A 20,775-nucleotide genomic window follows, 5' to 3' on the forward strand; every position below is an offset into this window, starting at 1 on the left:
ATAAAAAGAAACATAACGCGACACCTAGCACATAGTAAGTGATCCACAGATGTTAGAAAGAAAAACAAAAAACCTCCCCCAGTGAGGCACTCTTTGGGGCAGACCCTCAGCCATAGAGAGGCTAGTGGCTGGTGATGGGTTGGGGGACACTTCGGCCAGCTGCCCACGCGCTTCTCCAAGCCAGGCAGCTCCATGCTGGGCTGCGGTGCGGCCTGAGGGCCCAGGGCTCGGCACCTAGTTTGCTTAAGCAAGTTCTTTCACACACACACCCATACACACTTTGGCCCGAAAATTCAGTGAGGTTTTTTTTTCTTCCTTCTTCCTCTGTTGTTGTTGGGTTCTGATTACTTCCATCTGGTTGCGGCAGCTCGAGTGGAGTCTCTAAAAACAAAACAAAACAAACAAAAACCCTTCCTACCAAACACACAGGCACCAAACCTAGAAGGCTGCTTCGCTTCTCACCAGCAGGCGCCCAGAGGGCGACTCGTGCGAGCCGCGGCGGGGGGCGCAGGCCGGACCCCGGCACCTGCGCACGCCGCTGCCTGCCAGAGGGTCGGCGCAGAACCAGCCCCCCTAGAGCCAGCTTCCCTTCCCGCCGCCCTCCCGTCCCCCGCTTCCGCCCCGGCGCCCGGAGAAGCGGGCGCACTGGGAACGGCGACCCGGGCATCTCCCGGCGGAGGCGAAGAGGGAGGCGGGGAGGGCGGGGGATTTCAGAGATTGAAAACAGAGCCGTCCCCGCGCCTCGGCTCCGGAGCTCATCTGACTTGAGTTAGCGACCCTCCACCCACCCCGGCGCCTTAAAAAAAGTGTTGGGGACTGGCGCGCTCTTTCGTTCTCGACTCGAACTTTCTTCGTAGGTGTGCTTTCTCTCCCCGGTGTTGGCGGGGAGGGTCCTCGGCCGCCCCTCCCCTCCGGGTCCCCCGGGTGCCCTCGGGGCGGGGGCGCGCGGCGCGGGCCGGGGCGCGGCGCCCGGTGTGCTGCAGCCGTGCGCGCGGGGGCGCTGCGCCGTGCGGGCGCGCGGCGGGCTGGAGCGCGGGAGTGCCGGAGCTCGCCAGCCGAGGCAGCACGGCTCCGCGGACTTTTTTTCAAACTCCCATCAATGAGTCTTCGAGGAGGAGCGGGAGGCGGCGGTGGCGGCGGCGGCGGCGGACTCGGAGGAAGGCGAGGAGGAGCGGGAGGAGCGGGAGGAAGGAGCGCGGGCCGCGCGGCGCGCCGGAGCCTCGGGGAGCTGCCCGCTCGCCGGCGGTAGGGGCTGCCCGGCCCCCACCCACCTCTCGGTCCCCTCCCCTGCCTGGCCCGCCCCGCCCCGGCTGGACTGAGCCCCGGCACACGGCAGCCAGCGGCGGGTCGCCGCTCCAGCCAAGTTGGGATGGGGGCCCGCAGCCACCGCCCGGCGCCCCGGAGGCCACCTGCGTGCTAGAGGCAAACTTTTGTCTCCCTCGGTAAAGTTGCTTTGGCCTTATTTTTCTTGCTTTTCGTCGCGAAGTGCCCCCTACTCCGGCCGAACCCGGGCCGACTGGGATGCTGCGCCGTCTTGGAGGGTCCCTCGTCCGGGTACCCGCGCCGCGGCACGGGGAACCGGGCACAAGGGGCTAACGGGGTGGCCCGGGTCCGGGTTCTGGCCAAGCCGGGCGGGCCCTTACGGGGGGTCCGGGGACTAGGAACTCGTGGCCAGGGGGCGATTTTGCATCCCTCTTCCCACCTGGGGGAAAGAGCCTATCTTCTTGGGGTGCGCAGCCGAGCCGGCCTCCAACCTTTCTCCACCGCGCCCGACCCTGGGGCTGTTTTTTTCGGGAGGTAGGGGTAGCGCCGGAGGCTGGGATGCTGCGAAGCTCCAGAGGTGGGCCGCGGGAGTGTGTCTCCGGGGAATGTGCCGGGGGTGGAGGGGCTGCAGCCAGCCGCTGCGAACTTCTAACAGTACTTCTCCGCGCTGCGCGTCCCGAGCCCTGCCTTTCTTTCTTCCTCGCTCCTTCCTCCCCCTCGGCAGGCCTGTCGCCCCCTCCCCCTCGGTCAGGCTCTCCCCTCCGGCCTCCCTCCTTGCTTCTCTCCTCCTCCTCTCTTGCCCTCCGCCCCGAGATCCGCTTGACTTCCCGGAGGGATCCGCACGTAATCCCTCGCCCGGTCCTCGGGTCCCCCCACCCCGCACTTTCTTCCCCGCCCCCACTCATCGTTCCTCACCCCCCCCCCCACCCCCGGCAATCTCTCAACAAGTATATTTGCTGAGGAATTTGAAAAATCCACTACTGCAACTTGAGCTGTGTGTGATGGATGGGGAGAGGCGCGGAGAGAGTTGGGCGCCAATCCTATTAAGGGTTTAGAAAGGGGAGCGTTTTCCCCGGACGGGGGCGGAGGGGGGGGGGGCTGTTGAGAGGAGAGGAGGAAGGGAGCGCGCGGTTGTATGTGTGTGTGTGTGAGTGTGAGCGCGCCCGCCGCGTCGGGGAGCTGGAAGTCCACCCAACTCGGCGCCTTTTCAGCCCGTCAGCAATTGCTGTCATTTCCTAGGAAACCCGACTTTTACTGCACGAGGAGCTCGGGATGGAGCCCGGGAGCTTCACCCCGGGTGACCGGCCGCAGGGGCGCTCGCGGGCTTCGCGTCTCCCCCAGGGGGCCTCCCCCCACTCCTCTCTCTTTTGTATCATTTTGATGTGGCTTTCAGAGTTGATCCCGGCTGGTAAAGTAGACCTTTCCCTGGAGTCTGGTGCGGGGCCTCGGGGGTCCTTCCTACGCTGCTCTGCCCTTCGGTCAGGGCATCCCGCGCGGTGCTCGGCCTCCGGCGCGGACTTTGCAGCCCGGTGGCCGCGGCCAGGTCGTGGGCCCCCGCCCCGCCGCCCTCGCCGGGCGTTTGAAGGTTTAATCCCGACAGCTCCAGATAAAGGAGCAGTTGTAAAACGCTCATATGCTGTTTGCAGACGAGGCTCAGGGGGATGTTGGAGAATTTGAAAGTAAACGTTTCCCTCGCAAGCGGCATAAAATAGTGTTTAAACAAATATTGTATTGGCGTGCTCAGGGGGCTCGGTGCCAAAAAGGAAAGTAAATAAACGGTGAAATCCAAAATATACAGCCATGGAAAGCCACGGAACAGGCGGGCTTGTCACCAGTCCCCCCGATGAAATCTGTTTGTTCTAGCCACCTCACCTGCAAGCCCCCTCCTCGCCCACTTCCTTACCTTGCCTGGGAGTTTCCTTCCCTCCGTGGCTTCCCTGTGGGGTGGCCTGGGAGCGGCTTTGCTCTTGGCTCTGCCGGGAAAGAAGTCATTGTCTCCATGGGCTGGTCTCCCCAGGGTGGGAGAGGGCACCCTGACTATGCCTGGCTGCTTTGCGTTTTGGTGCCCTTTTGGCTCTCCCAGCTTCTGGTCTGCCCCAGGGCAGTAATTCTAGACTGTAGCATCCAGACCACCACAGACGCATCCCTGCGGGACCTGCCTGGTCCCTTCTTGTGCCTCTTTCTTCCTACTTCTTTCTTGCTTTCGTTTTCCCAGACTTACAGCTTCTCCCCTTACCGCTGAGGGTTACAGGAAATTCTCCCCAGATTTAAGGTCCCTCTCAAACCCAGATGCATGGGAGATGTCACTTGTCGGAGCCTTTCAGAGTTAGTTCTAGTTTGTGATATTTAGGGTGGTTTGTGTTTTCACTCTGCTGGGAGAAATACGCTAATTTTCTGAGGTTAGTTAGTGATTCTAGGGGGATTTAAACTAAGGCAGGAAGTGCTGCAGTGGAGGTGAGGAGCCCACTCGCCCAGGAAATAGCCCTCAGGTGATCCGGCTGTCCCTTGGTTTGGCATCTGAGTGACAGAGGATAGTCAGAGCAGTCTGTTTTCAAAGTCAGTGGGTGAGGATGCTGACGGGAGGGAGAAAAACACTCCCAAACTAGGGCTGGGCTCACCAGGAACAAGGGGTGGTTTTTATCCTCCATGGGGATTGTTTGGAGGGGAATTTACACAAAGTTCAGACTCCTTCAACAGAGCTTCCCGGGCTGCTTCCAAACTCACTCTGACCCCGCCCGTGGCCTTGGAGGGGACTCTTGGTTTGGCCCAGCTGAAGGGTGTGTGGGGTTAGAGAGGAGCTTCTGGCCAGGCGGCCTTAGGAAGGAGGGCCCATTCGCATCCTCAGGGATGCTCCAGCCTACTTGTGGGGAGAGCCCTGAACAGAGAAAATCCTTTGAGTTGCCTGGTTGGAAGAGGGGGCTGCAGGGCCGCTGGTCAGCAACTCCTCACCCAGCTGCGGGGGTCTTGGGGGCTGTGTACTGTAGCTGGCTTGTTTGCACTGCAGACTGAAAGATACACAAATACTTCATGCTTTGTGTACTCCCACAAGTGCCCTGTACACAGTGCAGCCCCTAGGGCTGGATTAGACAACCCGGGGATTCAGCAGGCAGGCCAACAAAATTGAATATTTGCCTAATAAACACCCTTCTTCCAGCAGGGCCTCTCTTCACCAACCCGGGAAGGGCGGGAGGACCTTCACCCCACAGAAGCCAGCAATTCCCTCTAACTGGGACCAGGAGGTTGCCATGTGCATTTTGAAAGGCTGTATGACCCCTACACACCCGGCTGGCTTGTTAAAGCACAAAACCTGAGCCTCACATCCTTGTGGACTCAAGGGGTAGGGCGGCCTGCCTTTTCCTGGGGAAAGTGTGTGTTCAGCTGGGTTTCCTTTCATCTGAATGACGCGCGCTCCTGCTGGTGATGCTGGCTCTGGGGAGGTGGAGCCACCTGCCCTGCTTCTTTAGGATGGGGAGCGGTTCTACCTGAGCCAGGGCCTGTTTCCCGGTGCACAGGGACAGCCAGGCCAGGCCAGGTGGACCTGGCTGTGGACGGACGGCTGCAGCTGTACTCGCTGGGCCCTTTGAAAAGAAACCCTGGGGAAGCAGCTCCCCACTTTCTTCTTTTCAGTAAGTGTCAAAGGCTCGCACACACAAAACACGTGAAGAATGCCAAAGAGAGAAACTGTATTCTCAGAGTCCAGAAAATTCAGAGAGGCCACATAGGTGATTGTACCAGCCACCAGAATAGGCAGCAATTTCAGTGATCAAGGCTCACTGGCTTCTAAGGAAGGCGGGAAGGGAGGCTGCTCTGTAATTGTAGCCTCAGGCTTGTTTAAAAGGCGATATGGGAAGGGGTCCTGGGAGGACTTTGTCATTTGGCAAGTGTCTTTTGGTAAAGAGCAACAACTTCATGGGTTTTAAATAAATACTTGCCACCAAATTCAATACAATTTATTCCAAAATCAATTTGAGTGTTTGCTGTGGACTTTAAAGGATTTTTTAAAAAAATCATCGATCATTGTTTTTAGATTTTGAGGGTGACCAAAACATCCTTAACCTACAAAACTATGTTTAAACCCCTGTGAAAATGCACCAGTGATACCAGCAGACTTTCTGCATGTTTAGTATCTTATTTTCCTCAATTCCTTCATCAACAAAAGCATCCGCAATACAGTCATTTGTGTTCTGATTCTGGCTGCTTAAAAAACATACTCATGGGGGAAAATAACTCACTTAAGATGTGACCAAAGAGTTCATATTAAACTGTTTTTTGAGATTTTTGGTTTAAATGGAATAAGTTAATGTGGTTTTGTGTGTGTGCATGTGTGTTGTTAAAAAAAACACACACAACAAAACAAACAGGTTGCTGGGAAGTGTGTTTTAACTGTGAGTGCTGGGTTTCAGGCATTAGCATAAGAAAAAAGTTTTAGTGCATTTCCTATTGTCTTGAATGAAGAGTTTCAGCAAAGGGAAGGAAAGCTGCAAAAGGGTGATGGTCCCTTGAGATTCTTCAGCAGCCCCCTGCTCGTCATCTGCCCCTGAAATCTGTGATCGGATATCACTTTTATCTCATTTTTCCATTCTCCAGCCTTTTTCACACGTTCACTTTTTGTCAAGGGTTATTGATTATGTTTTCTTCTCTGCAAATCTGTGGAAAATTTAATGAACCAAACACAGTAGTGAAATAAGGGGGGCTTTTTATTCATTAGCAAGGGATTGATTCCCCCCTTGGGCCGAGGGCCCCTGGCTTCCAGCGCGTGAGGGGGTGGGGGGAGCAGGCGGGTGGCCCTGCCTGGGGCTGAGGCGGGGCCTCCCCGGCCTGCGGCCCCCCACTGACCAGCACCGGCTCCGCCCGGGACTCCCGGCCCCACTGAACGTTAAAAGCCCCTTCCTGATGGCTTTTCCGGGCCAGCCTAGCCTCCCCCGCTGCAGACCCCCGCCTCGGCCTCCGGGATCCGGGGGCCTCCGGGATCCGGCGGCCTCCGGGATCGGGGCTCCCTGGGCTTGGGGGCGGGTGGAGGTGGGGGATACTTGCATTCCCCACCCTGACAAACCTCTCCAGAGCCTGGGCCTTCCCGGGGACACAGTTAAGTATGGCCCTTCCTCCAGCCCGGGCTCTCAGACCTGTAATTAAAGCAAAGCCCCTGGTGTGATTACGCTTTGCTGACTCGGCTGGGTTTGGAGTCGCTTCCCTCCACGGAACAGGGTGAACTTTAGCTCTTTGCAGAAGCTTCCTGGGCAGCCCGGGGTCCGATTCGATTGCTCATCTGTCTGTCTGTCTCGCTTACGCCCCCATCTCCCTGCTTCTCTGCCCGCTTTGTCTCCTCCCCTTCTATCTTTCTTTCCTCCTTTCTTCTGTCTCGCCCCCTCTCTGTCCCTCCCCTCCCCGCCCTGTGTCTTCCTTCCCTCCTCCCTCCTGTGTTTCTTTCTTTTCCTCCCTCTCCTCCCCGCCCATCTCCTCTTTCCTTTGGCATCTTTTTATTTCGCTTCCCCTTCTCCCTCTCCTTCCTCTCCCCACCCCCCTCCATTTTCTGCCCCGCGGAGGGCTGGCCGGGAGGCCTTGGGGAGGCGGCGTGCCCAGGCCATGGGGACCGTGCCCGCGCCCAGGGACCCCTCCGCGCCCCGAGCGCCGGCGCGCCGCGTCCCTCCCACCTGCCCGCCCGCCGGGTTTGCGGCGCCCGAACAATGGCCACATTGTCCCGGCCGCGCACCGGCCGCCTCTGGCGAGTGGCGGCTCGGGAAGAAAGTCAGCGGCCCAGATCCAGATCGGCCGTCTTTGTCGCCGGGTGCGAGACCCGAGCGCGCGGGGGAGCCTGCACCCACCTAGGGAAGCCGCTTCTCCAAAGGGTGCCCTCCCTGCCCACGGCCGCTGGTCCTCCCTCATTCTTCCCAGTGGCTGTCCTCCCCTTTCTCCGAGAAGGGGATTCTTTCGACTTTTGGTGACAATTTGCAGAGTGAATTGAGAGCATTTCACTATAACCCGGAGAAGAAGGGCCACGTTACCAAACTTTCGGCAGCATCAAAAACTTTTTTCGTAAGGCATCTGCGCAAGTGACTATAGCCAGGAAGGCCTCCTTTTGCCTTGACCCCTCTACCTTCCCCTACCAAGGCCGGAAAGGAATGGTGGTCTCTCATACTATTCCCCCCCCTCAACCCATTCGTCTTGACCTGTAGGAATTCAAGACCTCTTAGCGCTCAGAAAAAGAAGGATCTTTGAGTGCTTAGGATGTTAAAAGAGCATCGGTCCCGGGTCCAAGCAGACGCTTAGCAATGCTCCTTTGTGTGGTGGACAATGCAATAAGTCAGCCCGACTTTTGAGCCACATTTCTAAGGAACTGTAAGGGCCGCTCAAGTACACTTGTGCTAAGTTGAATTGATTGAAATTTAATGGCGGTTAGTGGCGATGAATGGTAATGATTTCCCAGCGTATCTTTGGCATACTTGACATTAATAACCGGAGTGTGTGTGTGTACCCGCACTGGGAGCCTGCCACACACGTGAGGCAGTAGCATTATTCATTTTCCGAGATGCCAGTCCTTTGCCTCCTTCCTCTCCTCAAATCCTTTTCCTTCTCACCATAATTCAGCTGTTCAGATGATTTTTTAAAAACACAGCAAAGGAAAAGAAGGAAAGAGAAAAATCTTTCTCTGTTGAGTCCGACATCGTGTCAACATAATTTTGAGCTCATGATTTTTTTTTCAGTTCCTACATAAATCAGCTTCTAATATACCGAATGTGATGAATTTGTTTTAGCTGCCATCATGAATTAATGTTATGCAAATAGAAGCTTTGCAGGTGAAATGATTTACTTAATAATTTCAACTTTTAATATTTAAACTCATTCATTATGTTTGGAGTTAAAAAAAAGTCCATATTTTTCAATCTGCAATGGGGAGATTAATATGCAAGTATTTGCGGTGTAAGCAGGCCTTGAAGGCCAGAAAATAGCTCTTAACGTGTTGATTCTTTGTAGGAGAGTCTAGTTCACCAAGCAGTGGCTTAAGAAGCAGGGCATAGAAGTCTTAACAAGTGCCATCTGAGGGAAGGACACAAACGCATTGAAATAAATCCAAAGTGACCATCAGGGTAATAGATCCCCTGGGACTGAACATGCTCTGCTCTGGGAACTAAGAAGGGCTTCGCTTTTGAACTGGTCTTGAAGAATAAGCCTGACTGAGCCGGGTGGTGTAGGGTAAAGGGGCCATGATGCCCCCTGCACCCATCTTTGTCATTTGCTGGTTGAGACCACTTTAAGAGCAAGTCATTAATACCTGCCCACGAAGGTAGCAGTGATATAAAAAGTTGGGCAGAAGACCACCCCCCCCCCCAAAAAAAAATGCCAGGAAGACTTTCTTATGTGTATCATCTTTTCAGGATGCTTTCTTCTGGAAAAAGTTGAAGAAGAGAGTAAAAGTGATGGATTAGTGCCTTATGATGAGTAATGAGCCCAAACACTTGGGGTTACCGTCAGGGAGAGTGAGACACGTCACTCAAGAGCCAGGTGACCCTGTGCAAGTTGCTTGGCCTCTCTGTGGGTGGGGGTGGTGGTGGTGTGTGTGGCAGATGTGATCTCTCAGATCCCCCGGCTTCAGCATCCTGGGAGCCAACATACCCCACCTCTCGCAGCTGTCTTTTAAGACTCAGACGGCAGGCAGGGTAGGGGACCAGGGTCTGGACAAAGTGTGGGGTCCTGGTCTTTGCCTCTACTTTTGGGCAGAGTGAAGTGAGCCTCCTCTCAAAGAATCTGTCCCCTCCCCCGCCTCCTCCTGCCCATCACTCTGCCTAGTCAGCTGTACTGCCTGGAGCATCTCCGGGATGTGGTCACAGGGTGAGCGGGGATGGAGTGGACTTGGGGACATTGGTGGGGGTGGGGGAAGCTCTCAGTCTGTGATGGCTTTTTCGGATTTTCCTAAAATATGTCTCAGATCTCTGAAGATGTGTCTCGTTTTTGCTTGACATCTTCAAAAATTGAGGTCATTGCGATTGGATGATGGGTTGAAGGGACATCACTCAGCCATTTCTGCAGACGGCAGTGGGTTGTGCAGGGGTGATACATTGTGCGTCCAGGCAGTGACAGCGTATTTAGGGCCGGCCCTTGCCATCTGCAGAGATCAAGGTGAGGGGCCGTCTGGTGCTCACTGGATGAGGGTGCCTTGTTTCTGTAGGGAAAGAAGGAATCTGACTCAGCAGTCACTTGGCCAGGAGTTGTCAGGTGTGCAGATGGTAGGATGGAGCAGGACGGCAGAGTTTGAATGTAATTCAGGTGTCTTCATCTTTAGAAGATGTAACACAAGTAATGTCGGTATGTTACTTACACGCATGATGCAGCAGTAGTATGTTAGGCTAATCTTCTGGTTAAGAGTGAATGTGGCCTGTGTAATATGTCATACATACATATCTATATCTGTATCTATCTATCTATCTATCTATCTATCTATCTATCTATCTATCATCTATCTATCTACCTACCTATCTATCTATCTATCTACCTATCTATCTATCTATCCGGAAGTCTTAACTACCAGTTCCTTTTATGAGTTAGACTTTTTTCTTCTAAGATGCATTTAAACGAAAAAGAGAAATAGCATAAGAGAACGAAGTTAGAACTGGAAATAAGTTATAGAGGCAAATCTGAAAAGAAGATCTCGGACAGGCTTCCTGCCAGGGATTCAGGTGGAAAGCTGGTTAAATATGCAGATTCTCAGGCCCCCAGGAAGAACCTACTAAATGCAAATTCCTGCCCAGGGGACCCTGAGATCCACATTTTATCAAGGCTTTTTAGGGCAGGGTGATGGGGATTTAGTGATTTCTTCCTGTGACGTTCCTCACTTCCTCTGTGATTTTTGCATTAACAAAGGGAGAGCATCTGCTTCTGTAAGTCTGGATGGGTAACCCAGGATTTAGACTTTCAAGCTATTTGCCGGACTGGAGATTGGGGCAAAAAAACTAGCTGAGAATCGAGCTGCTTCTGCTTTAGAACATCACAGAGAAGTGGGCTCTCTTTCTGAGCCTGTCAGGTGGCTCCGGCAGTTCCCACTAGGAGCCCTGTGGGAAGTGGGATGAGGGCTGGTGGCCTTTCCATCTCCCCTGAATCTCTGGTGTCCAACACCCGGGTCTGCATCACTGAGATCCGGCTCTCAGTCCTGCAACCCTCAGGCCCCCAGGCCCAGCCCACCTGTTTTACCAAGAATGGCTGAGGCCCCCGCTCTAGGGTGGTGCTCCTTCATTGACACCCCTCTTCCCATCCTCCAGGGCCCTCCCCTGAGCGGGTGGTCAGTGGTGGGCAGGAGAGATGGAGGTGGCATCAGGCTGAGGACCCGTTTGGAATCTTGCTTGGAAATTAGTTTACTGGGCTCAAGGGTCCTGACCGACAGCCTCATAGCAGCACCCCCACCCCTCCCCAGTGGTGTGAGTCCTGTCTTTGCTTGCGGTGATGTCAGCTGTGAGAAGCCAGGCCGTCAGACCAGCTCTCAGCCCTGGGCACCTACTAGCCTGCTTCCCGGAGCACTGTACATCCACCTCCAGCTGCCCGGCCACCTGCTCAGCCAGGCCGACAGTACAGCACATGGGACAGGTCTGAGTCCCACCCCCTCCCCTACCCAGCCCAGCGCACCCTGTGGGTACCTCCTGTTTCTCCAGGAGCCCAGGCCCACCCAGGCCCTCTTTCTTCTGCATCTGTTTCCTTGGGTTTCATTTCATATAGGTTTGAACATCCTTTTCTTTGCTTGGCTCAGGTCTCTATTCAGGATCTGGACTTTGGTTTAGCACTTGGGGATTCAAGCAGAGCCTTCCCTTCTGATGTAAAAATATGAACAACAAAAACATACTTCCCCCACAAGATTTTAAAACTAATTTTAATAGAGAAGTTGTAAAATAGGAAACAGCACAGAGAGGAAAATTTTGTTAAATTTCTTTCCAGTCTCCTTCTGTTTTATTTCTATGGAATAATATTTTTGGCTCTATATTTTCTTACAAAATTGAAGCTACATTTTGGCTTAATTGTAACAGTTGGTTCACTATAACATTGTATCGTGTACATTCCACATTATTAATGCATACCTTTTATTTGTGTGATTTTTATTGGCTGTCTAATGTTCCTTTATCTCCTCAAGCATGTTTTATTTTACTCTCCTTATTACATTGTTGGGCATTTGGTTTTTTTCCTAGTTTTTGTTTTTGTAGATAACACTGGAATATACATCTTTGCATGTAAATATTTACCTGAGATTCTGATCATTTCCCTAGAATAGATTCTTTAAAAAAAAATTTATTCGTTTTAGCTGTGCTGGGTCTTAGTGGGGCATGCAGGCTCTTTAGTTGTGGCATGCAGGCTCTTAGTTGTGGCATGTGGACTCAATTTCAGCATGAGGGTTTCCCAATCAGGGATCGAACCCGGGCCTCCTGAGTTGGAAGTGCAGAGCCTTACGCACTGGACCACCAGGGAAGTCCCTAGAATAGATTCTTAAAAGTGGAATAACTTGGTGGAAGTATTTGGACAGCTGTTCTTGAGGCCCTCAGTAGGACTTAGTGGATTTCCAGTAGTATTTTTCTAGCTTTTTAGGATAGATGTAGATGTTAACTTGAAGTTTTCAGAACAGCTATGTACAAATCAGTGTAGAGCAATTGATCAACTGCCTTCTGCTTGCCCAGTGACTTGCAGAATATGGGCTCATTTTGCAGATGGGTGACCTGAGTCTCAGAGACATTGGATAATCTGCACGTTTACCTGGACAGTGGGAGGCAGGGCCCTGAACAGAGGCTGATGCCCGAACCAGGACCCTCTCCCGGAGTTGGCTTCTGGGTGCTGCCCTGGTCCACCCCATGCAAAGGCTACAGCACTGATTCTCAACCAGGGCTGTGTGTTCCCCAGGGGATGTTTGTCACTGTCTGGAGACATTTTTGGTTGTCATAACTGGGGGTGGTGGGGGAGAGGTGAGGCGTTGCTCCTGGCATCTAGTGGGTCGAGGCCAGGGATGCTGCTTTAGTGGCCTGCAATGCACAGGGCAGCCCCCGCAATAAAGGATGATTCACCCAAATGTACCGATGCTGCAGTTGAGCGACCCTGGGTGGAGGTCACCAGCAAGGCCTGCTATAGGGTTTCCCTCCCGGCTGATACAGCAGGACTCTGCCACCAGGGCTTTGGAGCAGGCAGCAGTGCTTTTTCACACCTCACTCTCTCACCAGGCTGAAAATCTTCAGCCTTCTTTTCTGTGCCCTGAATGTGAAACAGTGTGGCAGTTGCCATCAAGAGGAATTCCTTGTGCAATCCATCAGTCAATCAGCTAGCACTTACTGGAGCATCTGTTATGGGCCTGGCATGCATTAAGCTCGCTGCCATTGGCTCACACCTTGCTAACTTGGTTAGGAGCTGGTGGCCATTAAAATCCCAGCAGATTTCTCCAGTGTGCATCTTCCTCCTGAATCTTCCATGCCTCGCAGGGAGGCTACTTTAGGAAAGCCAGGAATTGGCTGGTGTGATCTCAAAAGGCAGTTATTTAGGAATGTTGGCCAGGAACAGATATCACCGCTGTCATCTGAGAGAACTGGCTGCTTTCCTGGCTTCAGGCTAAGTTTCCCACTTTATGAATTTTGTACCGGGCTCTCTCTGCCTAGTTAGGGATTATAGAATCCTGGGTTCGAATAGTGAAAAGCTCAGGGGTGGGGGCTTTGGCAGTGGCTCATTTATTTAACCAAACAATTGTGCCTGAGTAAGTCAGGGAAGGTTTCCTCCAGGAGGGGACCCGAACTGGGTCTTCAGGATGAGGGCGTTATCCATCAAGTAGAAGGAAGGGCCGTCCAGGAAGGGGAACTTGGGCAAATGGTGGGCAGAGTATAGCATTTCTCCATCCTCCAGGGGGTCAGCGTTTACTCGGAGAGGATTCAGCAGGATGCAGAGGGGGCCCTTTATGAGAGCCTGGGATGCTTTGAGGGGGTGGCTTCGTGATCCAACGATGGCTCCACCAACATACTGTCACCTGTGGTTTATCTCCATTCAGGGCCTGAGTTGTAAACGTGCCGGAGACTCAGGTTCTTTCTGGGACTGGACCATTTGGGATCTGATGTGCAAAAAAGTGATTATCACCTTTGCCTTTTCATTTTCCGTCTTTTGGGTTTGGGCCAACTTCATTTCTCAAGTTGCTTTTTGTTTTTTTTCTGCCAGTTAGTCCAGGCACAACTGTGGAAAAGAGGAAATTCCCAGCAAATATGCACATACCTCTTTTCATCCCGCCAACCCTTGCCCATCTGTAGGCAAGGAATATGGTGTCTGCCCCCGCCTCCACCTATTCCTGACTTGCTACCTGAAGATAATTCCTGCCCAGGGTCTGTTGGAGGGGATGATGCATGGAAAAGGGATGAGAAGATGAACCTGGTTCTCAAAACACTCTCGACTGTGATCCTCAGGAACACTTTCAGTGATTTAACGGTAGTAGTTGTCATGCACCCCACCATCCATTCATCTGTCCACCCATCCCTCTCTCCATCCATCCATCCACCCATCCATTCATCCACCCATTATTTATCATCCACTCACCCATCCATCTTCCACCCATCCATAGGTTGATCCATCATCACCCACCCATCTATTAGCCATCATCTACCCATCTTTCATCATCCATCCACCGATCCATCCATTATCCATCATCCACTCGTCTGTCCATCCGTCCATCCATCCATCCATCCATTATCCATCATCCATCCATCCATTTATCATACATCTGTTCATTCCCTGATCCATCCATCTTCTATCCATCCATTATTCATCCATCCATCTATCCATCCAGCCATCATCTTCTACCATCCATCCATCCATCCATTATCCATCATCCATCCATTCACCCATTACCCATCCATCCATTCATTTCATTTCATACATCTGTTAATCCATTCATTCATCCATTGATCCATCCATCTTCTACCTATCCATCATGCATCCATCTTCTATCCATTCATCCATCCTCTATCCATTCATTCATCCACCCATCCATTGACTACAGGAATTTTAAAGACCTTTGCTGTTGGTCCTTGGCGTACCCCTTCTCTGCTATCCATGAAGCCAGTAACTCAAAGGTCACCTCCTCCATAGAATCATTCCTGTCTCAGACCTAGGCTTCCACTCGTCCCTGGGATTTCCCTTACTTATAACACTCATTAATATGGTCTTGCCATTTTCTTTTTATTTGTGCTTGGTAATTGCTTGTTGATCAATGGATTCTAGGAAGTTTTTCAGTGGGAGAAAATGGCATTTGTCCAGTTTCCTTTGACAACTCTCTGAAGAAATATGAGCTAACCAAGCAGCCTGCAGATTGGCTTCCTTGATTTGAGAGAGCAAGAGCACTTGTTTATAAAATGACTAGTTTGTGATATGGCAGAATTGTCTTTTATATAATCCAAACATGTGTTATAGTTCATTTGGGCCCCACATGTAAGCTCTCTGTACAGTGTTTTTACAACCACTTTGAGGGGTTTTTATGGGGGAGGCAGGATGTTTTAGGGGATAAAGCATTGGAAATGTGGTGAGGTAACTAGGGTGCTAGTTTGGCTTTGCCTGAAAGTTAATATGAGACCATTGTCCCTCTCTGAGCCTCTCCTAGTTTATTCCTTGTCCATCAAATGAGACAGTTGGAATAGATCATTTCAAGCAACCTTTAAGCCATGACGTTCAGGGCCTGGGATCACAGTTTTTCTATTTTAGCGATTAGAGAGGGTTGCATTTGGGGGTTTCAGACTCATGGATGGTCACATCACTGATTTGCTTGAATAAGGAAGCAGCCCTTGGCCTTGGCATTCCCATGGGAGGTGCGTCGTCTCTAAACACCATGGTGATCTCAGGTGGCAGGGCCTTAGAGACTATGCACCGTCACCATAGGTCGTGTTGGATAGCAGCCCCACGCAGTAGGAATCATCACGTGCATTTTACAGATGCTCTGGAGGTTGTCTGGTTTTACTGGACTTGCCCGAGGTCCCAAAGCTACAACAGTCAGGGTCCGTTTCCCATCCATAGGGGGGCTCAGCCGTATCCTTAGAAGGGAGGGCAGGGCACAGCCTTTGTCTCCACAGAGACCCCTCTGTCTGGGAGGCCCGTCCCTGGCAGCCCTGATAATGGGAATATATGTATGGTCCTGTCATCAGTCTCAACCTGCCTCCTGCATCTCCTGAACCAAGAGTCAGCCCCTTCTGTGGAGCTCGGCTCTCTGAGGGGGGACAGTGAGCATCTTCCCTGGGCTAGTTTTTCCCCAGAAACACCCCCTTTCGGGGGCAAGTCTGGGCCCTCCACGTTCCACACGACCCAGCTTGGCATCTGTTTGGTGCCCTGGCCAGCACTCCAGAAGGGGACCGTCCAGGTGGGAGCTCGCTGCTTCAGCTGTGTCGCGGCCATTGGGAGGGAACGGATGCATCAGCCCCTTAGTTTGGAAGGTTCAGTGGAGCAGGGGCTTCGGATCGGGCACTGGAGACAGACTGCACATCTCAGTTCTGTGCCTCCGTTTTTTCATCGGTAAAGTGAGCATATCTGTGGACCCATCTCCTGGGGGTATAATGAGGAAAAAAGAGTTTATATCTATCAAATTGCTGGTACATAGCATGAAAGCTTTTTTTTTTTAATTGAAGTATAGTTGCTTTACAATATTGTGTTAGTTTCAGGTATACAGCAAAGTGATTCAGTTATACATATACATACAACTTTTTTCAGATTCTTTTCCATTATAGGTTATTACAAAATATTGAATATAGTTCCCTGTGCTGTACAAGTAGGTCCTTGTTGTTTATTTTATATACAGTAGTATGTATACATTAATCCCAAATTCCTAATTTATCCCTCCCTGCACTTTCCCCTTTGATAACCATAAGTTTGTTTTCTATGTCTGTGAGTCTACTTCTGTTTTGTAAAGAAGTCCATTTGTATCGTTTTTTTTAGATTCCACATATAAATGATATCATATGGTATTTGTCTTTGTCTGGCTTATGTCATTAGTATGATCATCTCTAGGTCATCTATGTTGCTGAAAATGGCATTCTTTCATTCTTTTTTATGGCTGAGTAATATTCCATTGTATATATGTACCACATCTTCTTTATCCATTCACCTGTCATTGGACATTTAGGTTGCTTCTAGGTCTTGGCTGTGAAATCTTGATTACTCTTAAGAAAGCAGCCCAAGTGGGCACCATATTTTTGATAGCTACATCCTACTACCAACTCATTAGGCTCCAGTCAACCCCAATCCCAATTCTCATTTGCACCTGCTGCTAGTTTAAACCAGAGTCCCCAGCACAGTTTCTGCTAAAGGACACCTTGGCAGAGCCTGTGCTTGCCAGTACCTGGACACTTTTGTGCCCTTGTTTCTGGCTGGGAAGGGGATCAGTTCATTAACAGGGGGGAGTTTCTGAGAGGTGCCTGGTCGTGTCCTGTCTGAGACCAGTGAGGCACCTCCTGGACCTTACCTTCAGGCTGCCTTACGGTGATGACACAGCCCCACACCCATCCTGCCATGCTCCAGAGAGCTCTTTCCAAAGGGGGGCTCTTGGCCAGATGCCTTCACAAGGCAGGACGGTGGCCGTGCTCTTCAGCTGATAGACCTGCTCAAGGTGCAGGTAGTTGCTGATCAGAGAACAGATATGTGGCTTCATGAGGCCACTGACCACGTGGCTCCCATAGGGCAGCCCCTTGTGGGCCACTCGAGGGTACTCTGTGGCCACTCGACAGGACAGCTGGGGTGAGGTTCCCTAGCCTAAAATTATCTTCTCCCCATTTCACCCCGACTCAGGGGTCTTGATGGCCCCAGTATTAAAACAAGAGATTTGTTTATTAAAATTTTTGCTTTGCTTTTTGGTGTACTTAATTCTAGTCTTCATTTTTTTCTGTTCCTGTCCTTACCCGCCCCCCCCACCCCCGCCGTATTTTACAGATTCAAGATTGTGTGGTTTATAGTCTTGCATCCTGTAATTTTTACTTAATACCATTTGTAAGCATTTGTTGTAGGTTCTGTCAGAGTGGCTGTGGTTGAGGCCCCTCTTTTGGACACAGTTATATTTTTTGCTATCATAGTAAGTAACTTTTCTAAACACCTTTGTATATAAATGCTCTAAGTTTCTTAGTCTACTTAATTTTCATTTTTTATTTTAGAATTTTATGTATTAATTTATTGGTTGTGGTGCATGGCATGTGGGATCTTAGTTCCCCAACTAGGGGTTGAACCTGTGCCCCCTGCAGTGGAAGCATGGAGTCCTAACTGCTGGACCAGCAGGGAAGTCCCCTAACTTTCTTATTTATTTATTTTCCCCTTAACTTTCTTTAAACAAACAAACAAACAAACAAAACTAGATCATTAAGCTAATTGTAAAGAAAGATTTAAAAAGAAGAAAGTCGAAGCCACTGAAACCTCGTGTTTCTGTTCTGCACGTTCTCTGTGGGGACCTCCAGCACCTTGGTGGCTGTTCTTCCAGACTTTTCTGCTTATGTTCACTAATATTTTCTACAGTCAGGGAATCACATCACACATGTTGTTTTAGAATCTAGTTTTTCACTCACCACCACATATGTGTGTATGTTTTCCCACAGATGTAAATCTTTGACTGTAACAATAGCATTCTTTGCATAAATGTCTAGAGGTAGAATTTCCCGATCAGAGGTGAGGTCAGATTTAAATTCTTTTCTCATGTTTTTAGGTAAGTAGTTAAAAAATGTAACTCCCTGGGGTGGGTTTTTTTCTGTTTTTTTTTTTTTTTTTTTTTTTTTCTGATACTAATAAAAATACAGTACATATTTGTTATTCTGATTCAAACCTATACCAGTAAAAAATATATCAGTTTTTTTTCTGATACAAACCTAATACAAATAAAAAAGCTTAAACATTCAGAAACTTATAATGTGGAGAAAGAAGGTACCCCCAAATCCTTTTCCCTAGAGATAACCAACAATAACAGGTATACATGTGTTTACAGTGTTTCTCAATTGACATAGACCAGTATCTCATTGCCATTATCATCTATTCTTATGCAAATAGGGTCATACCACTCGTAGTGTTTAGCCACTTGCTTTCTTTGTGCTTACTTAACGATAAGCCTTGGTGTTCTTTCCACATCTGTCCATAATACATCAACCTTACTCATTTTATTTTTCACTGACCTTTAATTTTTATTTACACTTACCCATTTATTGAATCGTCATGTATTCACGTGGTTAATCATCTCAAAAGGCCTAAAGGGTTATCTGTACACATATATAAAGTCTTTCTAGCTCTGCTGTAGCCCTGCTGCCTACATAGTTCTCCCAGGGCCAGTGATCCTGGCTTTTGTATCCTTCCAGAAATAAGTTTTATGCAAGTTGCATGCAAATGACTAGATAGTCTTTTCCCCTCTTTTTATACCCAAATGGAAGCATAGGATACAACCTGTATTGTAACCTGCCCTTTTCACTCACCAGTCCACGTGAGCACGTAAAGAGCTTCCTCATTCCTTAGGTTAAGGCCGTGTACCATTGTACTTTGTTTTTAATCTAGTTCCTAATGACGGACAGTTGCCACTGTAAACAGTGTTCCATTGAATAACCTTATAACACGTCATTTCACATACATGAGTATATCTTTGTAGATGACTTCCCAGAAAGGAAATTTCTGGGCATAGAGGTGGGAGTTTTTGTAACTCGGATAGATATTGCCAACTCACTTTCCATGGACGTTTACACTCCTACCAGCAACCCATAAGAGTGCCTGTTTCCTCATATCCATGCCAACAGGATGTTATAATCAAATGTTTTGATCTTTGCCAGGCTGATAGCCGGAAGTAAAACTACATCTCAGTGCTGAGTTTTTTTTAATGTAAAATTTGATAAATTTTGACTTATGTCTGCAAACCACAATCATGATAGTGGCCACATCCATCATCACCAGAAGGTTCCTCCTGCCCCTTTGTAATCTGTCCCTCCTACCCACTCGCCTTCCCGTCAACCGCTGATCTGAGTTCAGTCACTCTAGACCCGTTTGCCTTTTCTAGAGTTAAATGGAACCCGGGTTGTGATTTTTTTTTTTACCCGGTCTGGCTCTTTCACTCAGCACAGTTACTTTGGGATTCATCCATGTTGCACACAGCAACAGTCCATCCTTTTCACTCCTGTGTAGTATTCCATCGTACACACTAATTTGTTTATCCAGATGCCTGTTGATGGACATTTGGGTTGTTTCCAGTTTTTGGCTATCACACGTAAGGCCGCCACCAACATTTTGTACAAGTCACTGTACTGGCATACGAGTTCTTTTCTCTTGGGTACATCCTGAAGGGTGGGACTTCTGGCTTAGAGGATAGGTGTGTCTAGGTCATGAGGTTGGTATGACTGACTTTTTAAGAAATAGCAAAACTGTTTAACAGAGAGGATTGTACTATTTTATCGTCCCACTAGCCGCATATGAGAATTCCAGTTCTACCACATCCTTGCCAACGCTTGGAATGGTCAATCTTTTGAATTTTAGCTATTTTTAAAAAATAACAAATTGTTTATTTTCACTCACATATAGTTAGGCCTCTTTCTTTTAACCATACTATTCGCCCATTTAAAGTGTACAGTTCAGTGGGTTTTTGTATGTTACTTAATTTTTTTTAATTGTAGTAAAATATATATAATATAAAATTTGCTATTTTAGCCATTTTAAGGATACAATCCAGTGGCATTCATTAAATTCACAATGTTGTGCAACCATCACCACTATTTTCTTTCATCACCCCAAGCAGAAACTATACCCATGAAGCAGTAACTGTCCGTTCTCCCTCCCCTCCAACCCCTGTAGCTTCTACTTTCTTTGTTTTTTTCAATTGAACTATAGTTGATGTACAATATTATACAAGTTACAGGCGTACAACATAGTGATTCACAATTTTTAAAAGTTATACTCCATTTATAGTTGTTATAAAATGTTGGCTATAATTCTCCGTGTTGTATGATAGATCCTTGTAGCTTATTCTATACCTAATAGTGTGTACCTTTTAATCCCCACCCCATTCTACTTTCTGTCTCTGTGAATTGCCTATTCTCGATATAAGCAGATACTTTATATAAGCAGCATCATACAATATTTGTCCTTTTGTGTCTGGCTTATTCCACGTAACATAACGTTTTAAAGGTTCATCCACATTGCAGCATGTGACAGAACTTCATTCCTTCTTAAGGCTGAATAGTATTCCATTGTTTTGTTTATCCATTCATCTGTTAATGGACACTCGGGTTGTTTCCAACTTTTGGCTATTTTGAACATACTGCTGTGAATATTGGCGTATAAAAGAATTTTTGCTATTTTAATAGGTGTGTAGTGGTGCCTCATTGCAGTTTTAATTTATGTTTTCCTAAGGAGTGGTGGTGTACTTTGCTGTGCTCTATCGCTGTCTGCATGTTTTCTTGTAGTATCTGATTCACTCTTGCAACTCCTCCCTTTTTCTTTAACCTTGGTGTGTTTGTTTTTTAATTATTCAATTTTGAGAGTTCCTTATACATTTTGGATACAAGTTCCTTATCAGTTATATACTTT

General features: G+C 49.2%; 1 protein-coding gene across 3 annotated transcripts in view; it reads left to right on the forward strand.

The window, feature by feature from the left end:
* Positions 1-700: 700 nt before the first annotated feature.
* Positions 701-20,775, forward strand: part of GLI2 (GLI family zinc finger 2) — a 247,689-nt gene continuing 227,614 nt past the window's right edge. For 2 of the 3 annotated variants that reach the window (XM_057745247.1, XM_057745250.1), the window contains exon 1: positions 1,019-1,442. The gene's annotated coding sequence lies outside the window, so the exon portion shown is untranslated. Of the gene's footprint in view, positions 854-1,018; positions 1,443-20,775 lie in introns of those variants that run through there. The other variant, XM_057745248.1, reaches the window with a different exon arrangement.

Source organism: Hippopotamus amphibius, chromosome 8 (assembly GCF_030028045.1).
Source record: "Hippopotamus amphibius kiboko isolate mHipAmp2 chromosome 8, mHipAmp2.hap2, whole genome shotgun sequence".
In the NCBI taxonomy this organism is placed as follows: domain Eukaryota; kingdom Metazoa; phylum Chordata; class Mammalia; order Artiodactyla; family Hippopotamidae; genus Hippopotamus; species Hippopotamus amphibius.